Source organism: Microtus oregoni, unplaced genomic scaffold (genome assembly GCF_018167655.1).
Source record: "Microtus oregoni isolate MIOR12 unplaced genomic scaffold, Mior012 000002F_ref0000024, whole genome shotgun sequence".
Taxonomy (NCBI): domain Eukaryota; kingdom Metazoa; phylum Chordata; class Mammalia; order Rodentia; family Cricetidae; genus Microtus; species Microtus oregoni.
This window is the reverse complement of record NW_024543061.1, coordinates 58,677,188-58,689,667: the sequence shown is the minus strand read 5'-3', so window position 1 is coordinate 58,689,667 and position 12,480 is coordinate 58,677,188. Positions and strand designations below refer to the sequence as shown.

The following is a 12,480-nucleotide window of genomic DNA, read 5'->3' as shown; positions in this document are numbered from 1 at the left end:
CAGTTTCCCTATCTCACAGCAGATGTCCTGGTCCTCTGGCTCTTACAACATCCATCCGCACTCCTTCCATGATGACCCCTGAGCCTTAGGTATAGGGGCTGTGTTGCAGATGTATCCGTTGTTATTCTCTATATTTTGACCACTGCGGCTTCTGTGACGATCTCTGTAAGCTTCTTGGATGAGGGGTGAGAGCCTCACTTACATGTGATTGTGAGGATAGCTCCTGCATAGTTAGGAAAGTCGGTTTCGCAGAGTGTCAGTATGTATTCTCCTCTAAGGTCCATGAACTCACCAACCACAAACAGGGAGCTGGCTGGATTTATAGCACCAGGCATGAGTTTCCCCTTACTGAGTGGGTCTGAAGTCCAATTAGATGGTTGTTGGCTGCCCCAGGACGTAAGTGCCACTACTGCATCCTTGGGCATCCCTTGCCATGCTGGTCATGGTGGTTTGCAGGTGCTGAAGTTGGTTGGACTGTTGATTGCTTTTCTCTCTCGGCAGCTTACACAGCACCCTCTGATACCATGAGATCTAGTCTTCAAGGAGGAGACATCTAGGTTAGTTCCTACTTGAATGCTCCAAGTCCTGCGTTGGGAGTTTGTGGAGTCCTCCATAACAGGCTCTGAGCATCGAGCTCTGGGAAGCAACCAAGGGCAATGGCAGAAGCTCATTCTATTTTGACAGTCTCTTGGACCCTCCTGGTCAACAACTTGAAGAGATGTTTCTCATGCCTGGTACTAGAGCTTTTGCTAGATAGTCTATGGCTCTTGGGGGCGCCATTAGTAGCCCAACTGGCCTATACTCAAACTATACACATATTCTATGTGCATGTGTGTTCCCACACTCACAGATTTTACATATAGGTATGCATATATTTTAAGCAAACATAAAATGATGTTTCTCTGTGGCTTTTTTCAGGCTGGGTATCCTTGAGTTGGCATATTTAAGGGAGAGACCAAGTTCACCTAATGTGGGTTCTCTTATCAGTGTAAGAAGCTAAGAATCGCTCGGCAGGGTGGCGTCGGGAAAGTCCCTTGCGAAATGATCCCGGCAGCTTTGTAAATGCCACTCGTTCTGAGTGTAGCTGTAGTGAAACCATGGTAAAGACTCTGCTCTTCAGAACTGGAAAACCGTTGGCGGCTTGGTGTGGATAGCTTCAAGAACTGGGTTAAAGACCGCGGTATTCTGGGTTGGTTTATTTCATTAAAACCAGTCTACTTTAGCATGACAACCATGACAAGTATAATCTTTTGGCCTATTTCATTTAATTTGGCACACCAAATGGAAGTAATATTATTTTCTGTGTGACAGAGTATATGAGCGCATAACTCACATGGTTGGAACAGAGACATTTACTGTGAATTTGAATGCTTACTTTAATACTGCAGACTCAAATCATGCTATATTCTGTGGCTTACCCGCGGCTAGTATATACCCTACTGCTTACAAGTGACAGATACGCTTGATATGTATGAGCGCGTGAGTGGCAATGTCTATTATTTCCTCTTTAGAAACTTGTGGAAAGAGGACCCCAAATCAACTGTCAAATGACAGTGAGGATGTTCGAGACGGGTCTCTTGACAAGTTTTTCCGGAGGACCGTCAAGGCCACCGCAGTGGAGACCCTGTCTGGCGGTGTGTAGCAGTCTCCGGTCTTGCTAAACCATCATATTTGGCGCAAACTTCAGAAGACTAGAGGTTCTCAGTCTCTTTCAATTAAATTCGATGATGCCATCCTTCCTGCCAACCTGCTGTTACTTTGCCTCCCCCTGCTTCGTCTTTAGTGGCTTCCCATTTCCTTCAGGATAGACCCCAAGAAATTCCCCATCTGGCAGCAGCGCACTTGAGGCTCTTTCTTCCCCACACATTTCGTTTGTTCTCGTCTTGGTCCTGGTATGAGAATGGGCTTCCTCAAGGGCTCCAGAGTTGCAGGATCAGGTGTATCTTGGGAAATTGCCTTACCCTTGGCGTCCTATGGTTCTACTCTTTCCTCTTCTTCCTCTTCAGTGAAGTGATGAGCAGGGAGGGACAGCAAGGTTACTAAACCAGTGTGGGCCTTGCCAACGCAGCTGAGAGCAGAGTCTCACGTGGGGCAATCCTCAATACACAGCCAGGACCCTACTTGGATGATCCATCATTAGATCCATCATTGAAGCTTCCATCATTAGGAATCTTGGGGGCTCCTTTGTCCTTGTAGAAGAGACACGTCTGTAATTAACACATAGCCTCTAAGTTCTCCCAACAGACTATGCTGCAGTTTGGGTCCCAAATATCCTCAAAGGCCACATGTCAAAGACTTGGTCCCCAGCTCATTGTGCTATTATGAAGTGGATGCTACTAGAAAAAAAAAGAGACAGGCCTTTGTGGAGCATGCCCAAAGAGGACATTGGGACACTGGGCCTTTCTTCCTCTCTCTTTCTTTCCGCCCATTACAAAGTGAAAAGCTTTCTTTGCTGCATGTATTGGCCATGAGAGACTGTGCAGCCCCAGCGCAGATTTGACCCAGAGGCAATGGGCCAAATCAAATGTCTATGGGCTGAAACTGAAGAACCCGCGAATTCAAATTAGTTGATTATTTAGGTTGACTTGTCATAGTAGTGGGAACTGACATGGCTACTAAAAAGTTATTGCCTTTAAAGGAATTGTTAATGTCTGTTATTTACACTGTTCCAGAAACATCAGAGCAAAGAAACAAAAAACCCAAACCACAAAAAATAAACCTAAGAAACTCCCTGCCCCCCAAAGAAAAAGAAAACTGGCCACATGTGTCCTCTTGGTTTAGGTATCCATGGTTCATATCAGGAAAAAGAACTCCAAGAAGAGAAAATTATACAGGTTAATTTCATTCAAAAACAAAGATGTGAGGATCTCAGTTAATACTGAGCAAATCAAATAAGCAATTCTTTAAAGAGCCGCATCGCGATGGAGAACTGTTCGCCTGAGCCACGCAACTACGGCCAGCCAAAGACAACCTGTTGACGTTGGCTGCAAGTGGAAACAAAGTAGAGAGGAACCTGCTGAGTGGAGGTGAGAGCCTGTGTGGAGACAGGCACTGAAGGAGCCGTGGCGGTGAGTGGGTTTGACCAATTAGGTTTGGATCTGAGGCCTGTTCCCCAGGAGGGAATTCGTGCCTGGAAATGGCTGGGAGGTCATCGGCCCTACTACTGTTTTCTTTCTAGGTGGACTTGTTTTCAAGCTGCCTTCTAAATCTTGACGCTGATACACGTAGATCCGTGCTGCTCTCAAGCTAGGCCAGACAGCTTCTCCCTGGAGTGGGTGGCAGTCAGTGCAGAGAGGCCAGAATGAAGAGAGGAAGTGAATCCTGAGTGTTCAACCCTGAATGGGACATCTGTATCAACACATCCCACCCAAGACTCGGGGGGCACTTAGGAAGAGAGGGCAGAAAGAACGAAAGAGCCGAAGATTGGGGAGGAGGCTGTGACATGCTGCCCTCTGGATATCACGTGGCCATTGTGCAAGACCTGAACAAGATCAGCGGACATTCTAGCATGTCGCGCTAATTGGATAGAGTGGAGAAAGAAGAGGAGGACATGGAATGGAAAGAAGGACGTTATCAAAGAATAAATACAAGATGTTTTACTAAAGAAAGGAAAAATGTATTGAGAAATTACAAAATCCTTCCCTGAGAGCCATTACTGAAGGAAGTGCTTGGCAAAGTAACCCAGAACTACTAAGCAGTTGTGCCCATAGCCCTTCAATGACCCCAGAAGGCAAATTCTAAGAGAGCCTGCCCTGGTCGGCTATGAAACATCTCCCTCTGTCTTCATCTAATTGTCTTAGGTATTCCAAAGATAAAGGCACAGGGCTAGGAACGGGCTATGGATAGAGCTCAGGAATGCAGTATTTGCCTTGCAGGTACAACTCCTGTGGCTCACTCTCCAGTACCACCAAAAGCAAACAAAACATAAAAACACACGTTGTGCTTGGGGCTAAACGTGACGACCTGGGTTAGGTCCCCAGAACCCTCACAGCTGAAGGAGAGAGCTGACTCCCACAAGTTGTCCCCGTCCTACACCCCTTCTCTATCCCATGTTATCACCCTTACCTCTCCATGCTTCCTCCCACTTTGTGCACAAGAACACACATACAAATCCATACGAACTTCCAGTCCAGGGCAGAAGTGGAGTTGAAGTTTCCCAGGATTCCGGAGAGGTATGCGCTGATGGCTCCGAGCCTCGGGTAAGGGCAGGAGACCTCTCATCCCTAATGGAAAAGGGCAGCAGGGTCCCGAGCTGTCAACACACACAGCCACGCTTCAATCTTGCTCATGATGTGGAGTAACTAGAGGAGTCATACAAACAAGGTTTTAATCATAGCGTAAGTTATTAATTTAAACCAGACAAAATGCTCTCGGGAATCCTTCATTCCGTGAAGGGGCTTTTATAAACGTTCTTGATGTTTCACCTAATTCTCCCATGTTTACTTTCATTGAGAGATTGCAATATTTTATAATTCAGACTTTTTCACCTTTGGAAACAAACCAGACTTGGCTAAAAAATGTTTTGTCAGGATTTTAGGAGAATTTAGTCAGCTGGGTAGCTTGTGAAATCAGGATGGGGAAGGCCGATGTGAGGGAAGCAGTTTTGAGGAAGGGTAGCGTGTGGCCTCCTGACCTCCTCTTACTTGCAGTGAGGACACGGCCTTCTGAACCCCATCCTCAGCTTGAGTCCCCTGGAGTCATCAGCCTGGCTTTCCAACATTTGGCATCCAAGCGCTTGGTCGAAAAGTGATCTCACGATGCCAGCTAGTTAAGCTGGACACTTAATTCGCCAGTTCATGCTTCTCGCTGACCACCTTCACACACGTGACAAGGGTGCTGTAGCTAACACAGTTATCTATTATCTAGTGACCAGGACTGTGCTCTTGAAGCCACACTGGGAGTCAGCGGCCACCAGTGGCCAACTGTTCAAGAATCTATTCTTGCCCACATGTTCTCTTGAATTTTTCCAGTTCTCTGCTGTTTGCGGTTTGGGATGAAACTGAGGACCCCAACGAGTTCTTCTTCTTTTTTTTTTTAAATATTTATTTATTTATTATGTATACAATATTCGGTCTGTGTGTATGACTGCAGGCACCAGACCTCATTAGAAATGGTTGTGAGCCACCATGTGGTTGCCGGGAATTGAACTCAGGACCTTTGGAAGAGCAGTCAGTGCTCTTAACCACTGAGCCATCTCTCCAGCCCCCCACCGAGTTCTTTTAGTGGAAGAGCTGGAGTTACTACAGGGACACAGGGAAGGAAATTCCTAACTTCATGATATAGGGAGCTCCTGGGTCAGCCAAGTCTGAATTCCTCTTGAAATTCTAACTATGTGCTCTACTCGTTTTTAGACCAGGCTGATCTGGACTTCCCTTTATGTGTACTATGAAAGATCCTGAGTAACATATAGTGAGACATAGCTTCTAATGTTATTCTAATGTAATTCTCTAAGTCAATGTTTTCTCCATGTGCTGCACACATGTAATGCTAGCTACTGGAGTAGGCAAGATAGGAGGACAGCAAGTGCCAGATAGTGGGGTCACATAACAGAACCCTACCTCAAAAACAGGAGAGAACAAAACATTTCTTGCATTTCTGTTTTCAAGTATTCCTCCCCACTTATGGCCGCAAATGTGCAAAATAGTCTCTTTCTTGGAATTGCTTCCTTTTAAACATGCACACACATGCATGCAGATACGCATGTACATATGCCACTCACACATGTTGGTGTCAGAACTCTGGGTTTTGCATATACTAGTCATGTGTTTATTACTAAGTATATTCCCACCTTTTGCAATTCTGTTTTTAATTAAAACCCTTTTTAGAGGTAGTTTTAATTTTTTGTAGGAATGTTTGGCCTGCATGTATGTGCACCTTGTGCATACAGCGTCTGCAGAAGTCAGAAGTGAGGGTAAGATCCCTGGAACTGGACTAACAGATGGTTGTGAGCTTCCATGTGGGTGCTGGGAACCAAAACTGGGTCTTCTGCAAGAGCAACAAGTGCTCTTGACTGTTGAGCCATCTCTCCATCTCTCAATCCTGTCTTTAAATCTCGGACCCCACAGTAGAAGCAACAGTAACAGCTGTGTATGGCAATTCTCTTGCTTGCTGGGCACTATCTTGACCATGTGTGTCTCTTACTTTGTAATGCTTACAGTAAGGCTGCAAGGACAGAATGGCTACTTGCCATTTTGAAGGAGGAAGGCATAGATGATCAGACAGGACTCAGGCAGCCTCAGTTTGATCTTGGGCCAGTACACTTCCCATGCTCACCTCTAGACTAAGCAGAGGTGAGTTTTCTGGGGAGTTTGGAATTGACATGCCTTCATGATTGCCCTCATGATTGATTGATTCTGAAATAGTCTGAACTGAGGACTGATGCTCTCAAAAATGAGGATTTTGTACCTATTTGTTCCTAAATACATGCAGACATCACAGGTTCTTCAATCTTTTCCTCTCTGTGGTTCCTGCAGGACTCATGTGTTGGCTTTTGTTCTATGGGAGTTTGAAGATTGCGTGTTCCCTTTGCTTGTGTCTTCAATCATGGTGTTTATCCTAGTCACTTTTCTATTGTTGTGATAAAACACCATGATCAAGGCAACTTATAAAAGTTTTTCTGGAGCCTGTAGTTTTAGAGTGTATATTCATGACCGTCATGGCTGGGAGCAAGGTGGCAGGTAGGCATGGCATGGCAGCAGCTGAGAGCTTGCATCTGATTCATCAGTAGGAGGCAGAGAGTTGAGCTAACTGGGAATGCTGTAAGCTTTTGAAACCTCAAATCCCTCCCCCAGTGACATACACCCTCCAAGAAGGCCCAACCTCCTAATCCTTCCCAAACAGTTCCACCAGCTAGCCACCAAGTATTCAGATATAGAAGCCCATAGAGGCCATTCCCATTCAAACCACCACAGCATTGTTTTTTTGCACGTCTTCATCCTACTCGGGGCTTTTATAACTGTATACATATAACATTAAAGTCTACAGGAGTCTTTAAAAAATTGTTTATGTGCATGTTTTTGTCTATATATTTGAGTATATGCAGGTGCATGTAGGTGCTGACCAAGGTCAAGAGAGTTCATCAGATCTTTTGAGCTAGAGTGACAGGCAGTCCTGTGTTGCCAGATGTAGATGCTGGGAATTGAACTCTGGTACACTGGAAGAGCTGCAAGTGCTCTTAACCATCTCTTCATCCTCCCTCCCCCAATCTACTGACAATTCTTTTTTTTTTTAAATTTATTTATTAATTGTGTATTCAGTATTCTGCCTGGATATATGCATACCTGTCGGAATAGGGCACCAGATATCATTACAGCTGGTTGTGAGCCACAAAATGGTTGCTGGGAATTGAACTCAGGACCTCTGGAATAGCAATCAGTGCTCTTAACCGCTGAGCCATCTCTCTAATTCCCTACTGAAAATTCTTAATTCCATCCTTCCAAATGAGAAGATCCTCTTGAGCTGACTTGGGACCAAGAACAAAAGGCATGGTTTGGCTTCATTAAAAGACTATTTAAAACGATTGTTTAAGTTTATTCCTTGTTAGTCAGCAATGAAGAGAAATGACAGCAGCGAGAGCATAGGCCTCAGCCCAGAGGCTGAGGTAATGGTGATGCCTCCCCAGGGACAGAACAGTGGCGCCTCAGGGAAGCCTAAGGTGGAAGGATCCATTCTGGGCTCTGGTGTGAGATGCATGAGGTGACGTCTAGGAGACAGGGCCTTCCAGAGCCCTCTAGGGAGGGCTGGCTTGTGAGGTCTTCAGTTACTAACCCATCAGGAGTGCCAGGTTCGCTGACAAACAGTCTTGGTCCCTGTGGGCCTGGTGGTTCTCTGGCTTCCCACGGCACCACTTACTCCTCAGCTGTCTGGGTCCACACCTGCCACGTCTGCCTTCATCCAGGCCCAGTTCAGGCTGTGTCTCCCTGCTCACCACCCTCGGTGAACTCACCTCCCCAGTTTCACCTAGGCTCTCTCTCCTGGCTCCTTCCCTGACCTGTCTGCTCTGGGGACTCAGCCAAGCTCTCCACCCATTGTGCTAGGCCGGGCTATTCTCCCTTTCTGACCTCCTGCCATTCCCCACCTTCGGCCTCTCAGTTCCCTCTGCCCCCCTACTCTCCCTCCTGCCTCACCCTCACATCCTCTCCTGCGCTCTTCCTCTCCTCCCACCTGGGTGTCCTCACAGCACTCCCCGATGGTGCAGGCTCTCCCAAGCACTTTGCAGCCTACTGTCTGCCTCCACTTCTCAGGCCACCATTAACCAAAGTAAAGTCTGCATGTACAGCGAAGGTTTCTTTATGTTACTTGCATACATGTGTATTTATTTATACTTCCTTATGACACTTGCACATGTATGTGCATTTATACTTCCTTATGGCACCTGCACATGTATGCACGTATGTGCATTTATACGTTGTTTTTACTATTCTGCTGCTTTCAGTCAGATGCAGAATAGCGGGTGCATTCTGCTTACACAGTGAGTCTGGAGTCACCACATTCAATTTGCATAAGCTCTTACAGACGCTGATTCAAGGGACAAGGTGTATTGGGCAGAAATGCAGATGCTGCTTATGGATGCTGGCTTGAAATCCGTGCCCTTTTCCACAGTTTGGTATGGCCATGGTTACTTTTTTTTTTTTTTTTTTTTTTGGCATTTGTCCCTTCTCTGACTTCTGGGTTTCGGAGTCTTCTTGTTAGAGATACATCCTGCAGTTTGGATGTAATTTTTCTTTTTTCTTTTTTTCCCAAACGTAATAACTGTGGTTCAAAATGATTTTTCCTGGTCCATCAACATCTTTCTAGTTACTGTTTTTGTTTAAAGCCATGGTAACGTAATTGAATTACTGTTGGGAGTAGCCATTTCGCAGAACTTTGCAATGCACTGAGCCAAATCCGTCTGACAGAGCTCTTCACAACGCTGGGTTAAATCTTCTTTGACAAATGTTTTAATTGCTGAAAGCTGAATCTTGGAGGGGCTTTGGCTGGAGTCCTGCTCTGGAGCTTGGGAACAGGAGGTGCTGGCGGTCGGACTTGGTCTGGGACTCCCCCAGGTCCCCATCTTTCTGTGCTGCTGTATCTTCATGCCCGAGGGGACATGGGAGGACTTACTGCTGCTTCAGTGTTGGCTAGGCTTGTGGTGGGTTAGGCGGACGAAGGTCTGCTGAGGGGCAGAGAGCTTTTTCTCACTTCTTTTAAGGTCTGGAATACTGGTCCCCTTCAAACCTTACCTCGACAGGTGATTGTTATTGTGGCAGTGTGGAGGGAGAGAGGACATTTAATAGGTGACTGGAGCATGAAGACTGACCTGGAGAGGGTTACCATTGCTGTGATGAGACACCATGACCATAAGCAAGTTGAGCAGGATAGACTTACTCTTCCACATCATAACCCATCTCTGAAAGAAGTCAGGACAGGAACTCAAAGGGCAGGAGCCTGAAGGCAGGAGCTGATGCAGAGGCCATGGAGGGATGCAGCTTACTGGCTTGCTTCCCGTGGCTTGCTCAGCCTGCTTTCTCATAGAAGCAGGACCACCAGCCCAAGGATGGCAGCATCCACAATGGGCTGGGCTGGGCCCTCCCCCATCATTCACCATAAAGAAAATGTTCTACAGGCCTGCCTGCATCCTAATCTTATGAAGGTATTTTCTTAGTTGAGGTTCCCTGCTCTCAGATGACTTAAGCTTGTGTCAAGTTGACATAAAATTAGCCTGTTCAACTGACCCCTTGTCTACTTGATAGACGCATACAGTAATTTTCAATTAGAACCTTCCCGTTTTCATTTGTCCCCAGATTAAATATTAATATTTAATATTAAATTAAATTAACATTAAAATCACATTTTAAAAATAACAATTTAAAAAGCTCCACAGCCTTTACAAAGCCAAACACATTAAAAGTTCAATCCCTTTAAAAATCCAAAATGTCTTTTAAAAGTGCAAAGTCTCTCAGCTGTGACTTCTATAAAATCAAAATTATGCTAAATGCTTTCTTACTTTAAGAGGGAAGCCACAATAAAACCAAAACAAGACCAAACTCCAGATCTCACGACTCAGTACCCAGTGTCTGGGCTCCACGCACAGTCTTCCGGGCTCCTCCAAAGGGCTTAGATCACTGCTCCGGCTCCACCTCCGCAGCACACACACCTTGTCTGCTAAGCTCATGCTGGCTCCACTCCACTGCTGCTGCAGCTCGTGATGGTCAGTTGTCCCATGGTATTGGCATCTGCAAAGTCTGGGGTCTTCTGCTGCGACTTGGCTGTGTCTTCACCAATAGCATCTCTGGGACTCTCTTCAGGATGCTAAGCCTCAGCTTCTTCATGGCTCCTTCAGTCCTGGGGCTTCCATTGCTACACTGGCTGCATCTTCACCAATGCCTCTTCTGGTCTCCCCCAGTTCCAGGCCTCAGCTGCTTTTCATGACTTCTTCATGTCTTCAAAACCAAACCACAGCTACCTGGGAGACTCTTACACAGTAAGGAACGTTGTTACCATGGTAGTGGGCTTTTCCTCTCTCCCTTCATCTCTCCCATTTCCTCTCTTTTTATCTCCCCATTTTCCACTATGGGATGTGTTGTGGGGAGCGGTGGGCTGAGTCCTGCCATCTGGCTAGCTTTACACTCGAAATAATTACACGGAAACTGTATTCTTTTAAACACTGCCTGGCCCATTAGTTCCAGCCTCTTATTGGCTAGCTCTTACATATTGATCTAACCCATTTCTAATAATCTGTGTAGCCCACGAGGTGGCTTACCAGGAAAGATCTTAACCTGCGTCTGTCTGGAGTGGGAGAATCATGGCGTCTGCCTGATTCGGCTTCTTTCTCCCAGCATTTTGTTCTGTGTACTCCGCCTACCTAATTTTCTGTCCTATTAAAGGGCCAAGGCAGTTTCTTTATTTAACCAATGAAATCAACACAAAACAGAAGACTCTCCCACATCATCTCCCCCTTTTCTGTTTAAACAAAAAAGAAGGCTTTCATTGTAACATAGTAAGATTACATATAACAAAACAGTTATCAAGCAAGAATTACAGTCACAATATTTATATCCATTTTATCTTTTATCGTAACTAAGGAAAACTATGACTATAACTAACCATTCTTCAACTCCATCAAAGACTCCAGAAGGATATAATATTACCTAAGCAAACAAGAAATCCAAAGCTCTAGAAATGGCAGAGACATCTCGCTGCCTGGATAGTCACCCAAAGTTCTTTTGTACCGTTGGGGCATCCATCTTCAGGCTTCAGGCCCATAGTATCCAGCAGACATTTCCATGAAGCAGGAAAATTCAAAGTCAGTTCAGTCACTATCTGCTGTGTCCTGCAGAATGTCTTGCAGACTCTTTCATGAGTCAGGAACCTCGAAAGACCATCTCACCTTTAGGCAAGTTCAGCAGTCCTCTCTCTATGGGTTCTCTGTGTTCAGTTTATGCATCAGTCAAGGCAAGAGCAGTTTCTTGCCCAAATGGCTATCAAACCACGGGCTTTGACAAGATCTATAGTGTCAGGCGTGCTTTCCTCCAACGGGGTCTCAGATCCCATCCTCACCGGTGTTTGCAGTCCCTTGTTTTCCTTTAAAAGTTTATTTTAAATTTTCTTTTAGAGAATTTCAAATATGAGTTCTGTATTTACATCATGTCTCCATCCCCCCTCCTTCCTCCAATGCTTCCTATGTTTCCTCCACTCCTTCTCAAATTCTTGACTTCTTTTTTTTTTTTTTTTTGCGCCACAGCAACGTTTATTGAGAACTGGGAGGGGATCAGTCCTTCTTGGCCGCCTTCTCAGCTCCTCCCGCTTCCTCTTGGCGCATATGTGCGTGCCTACCCGCTTCTTGATGAACTTGAGCGTGCGCTTGTCCTTGGACACCTTGAGCAGCTCCATGGCGCGCCGCTCACCTCCCGGATCATGTCCCGCATGAACTTGGTGTGCTTTGTGAGGCACCCGCATCGGCTGGCTTACGTTCTTCGTCACCTTGTGGCTCTTGTTGAGGCCCACGGCCATGGGGTAGCACAGGGCCATGGCTGCTCCTCTCCGATGGCAGCCATGACAGGAAGCAATTCTTGACTTCTTAATATTTAATTTTATTGATACATATGCTTATAGGTATACATTTATAAAGACAACCTGCATAAAGACAAACTACTGGTCCATTTAGTGTTGCTCATATGTTTATGAGTTTAGGGCTGAGCTTTTGTGATGGAATAACCTATCAGGGGTTTCTTCCTAGAGAAGACTGATTCTCTCTCTCCTGGCAACCGTTAATCGCCTGTAGCTCTTCATTTTGGGGTGGGCCCTTATGTGAATTCACTTTGGCATGTCAACTGGTATTGTCAATTTTCAGGGCTTGTTTAGGCATCCATATTGTTGAGATTTCATGGGTTCAGCTAGAAGTATTAACAACATTATTTCAAATCAGTCTTGTGTCCAAGGTGTGTGGTGTCTTTAGCAACAAGGACTTGCACTTCCAGGAAACAACCCAGAGCAACAGCA

At 45.7% G+C, this 12,480-nt stretch overlaps 1 pseudogene; it reads right to left on the bottom strand.

Annotated features, from left to right (window-relative positions):
- Window positions 1–10,149: 10,149 nt before the first annotated feature.
- LOC121436193 lies at window positions 10,150–12,009 on the bottom strand (annotated as a pseudogene).
- Between the last annotated feature and the right edge of the window lie 471 nt (window positions 12,010–12,480).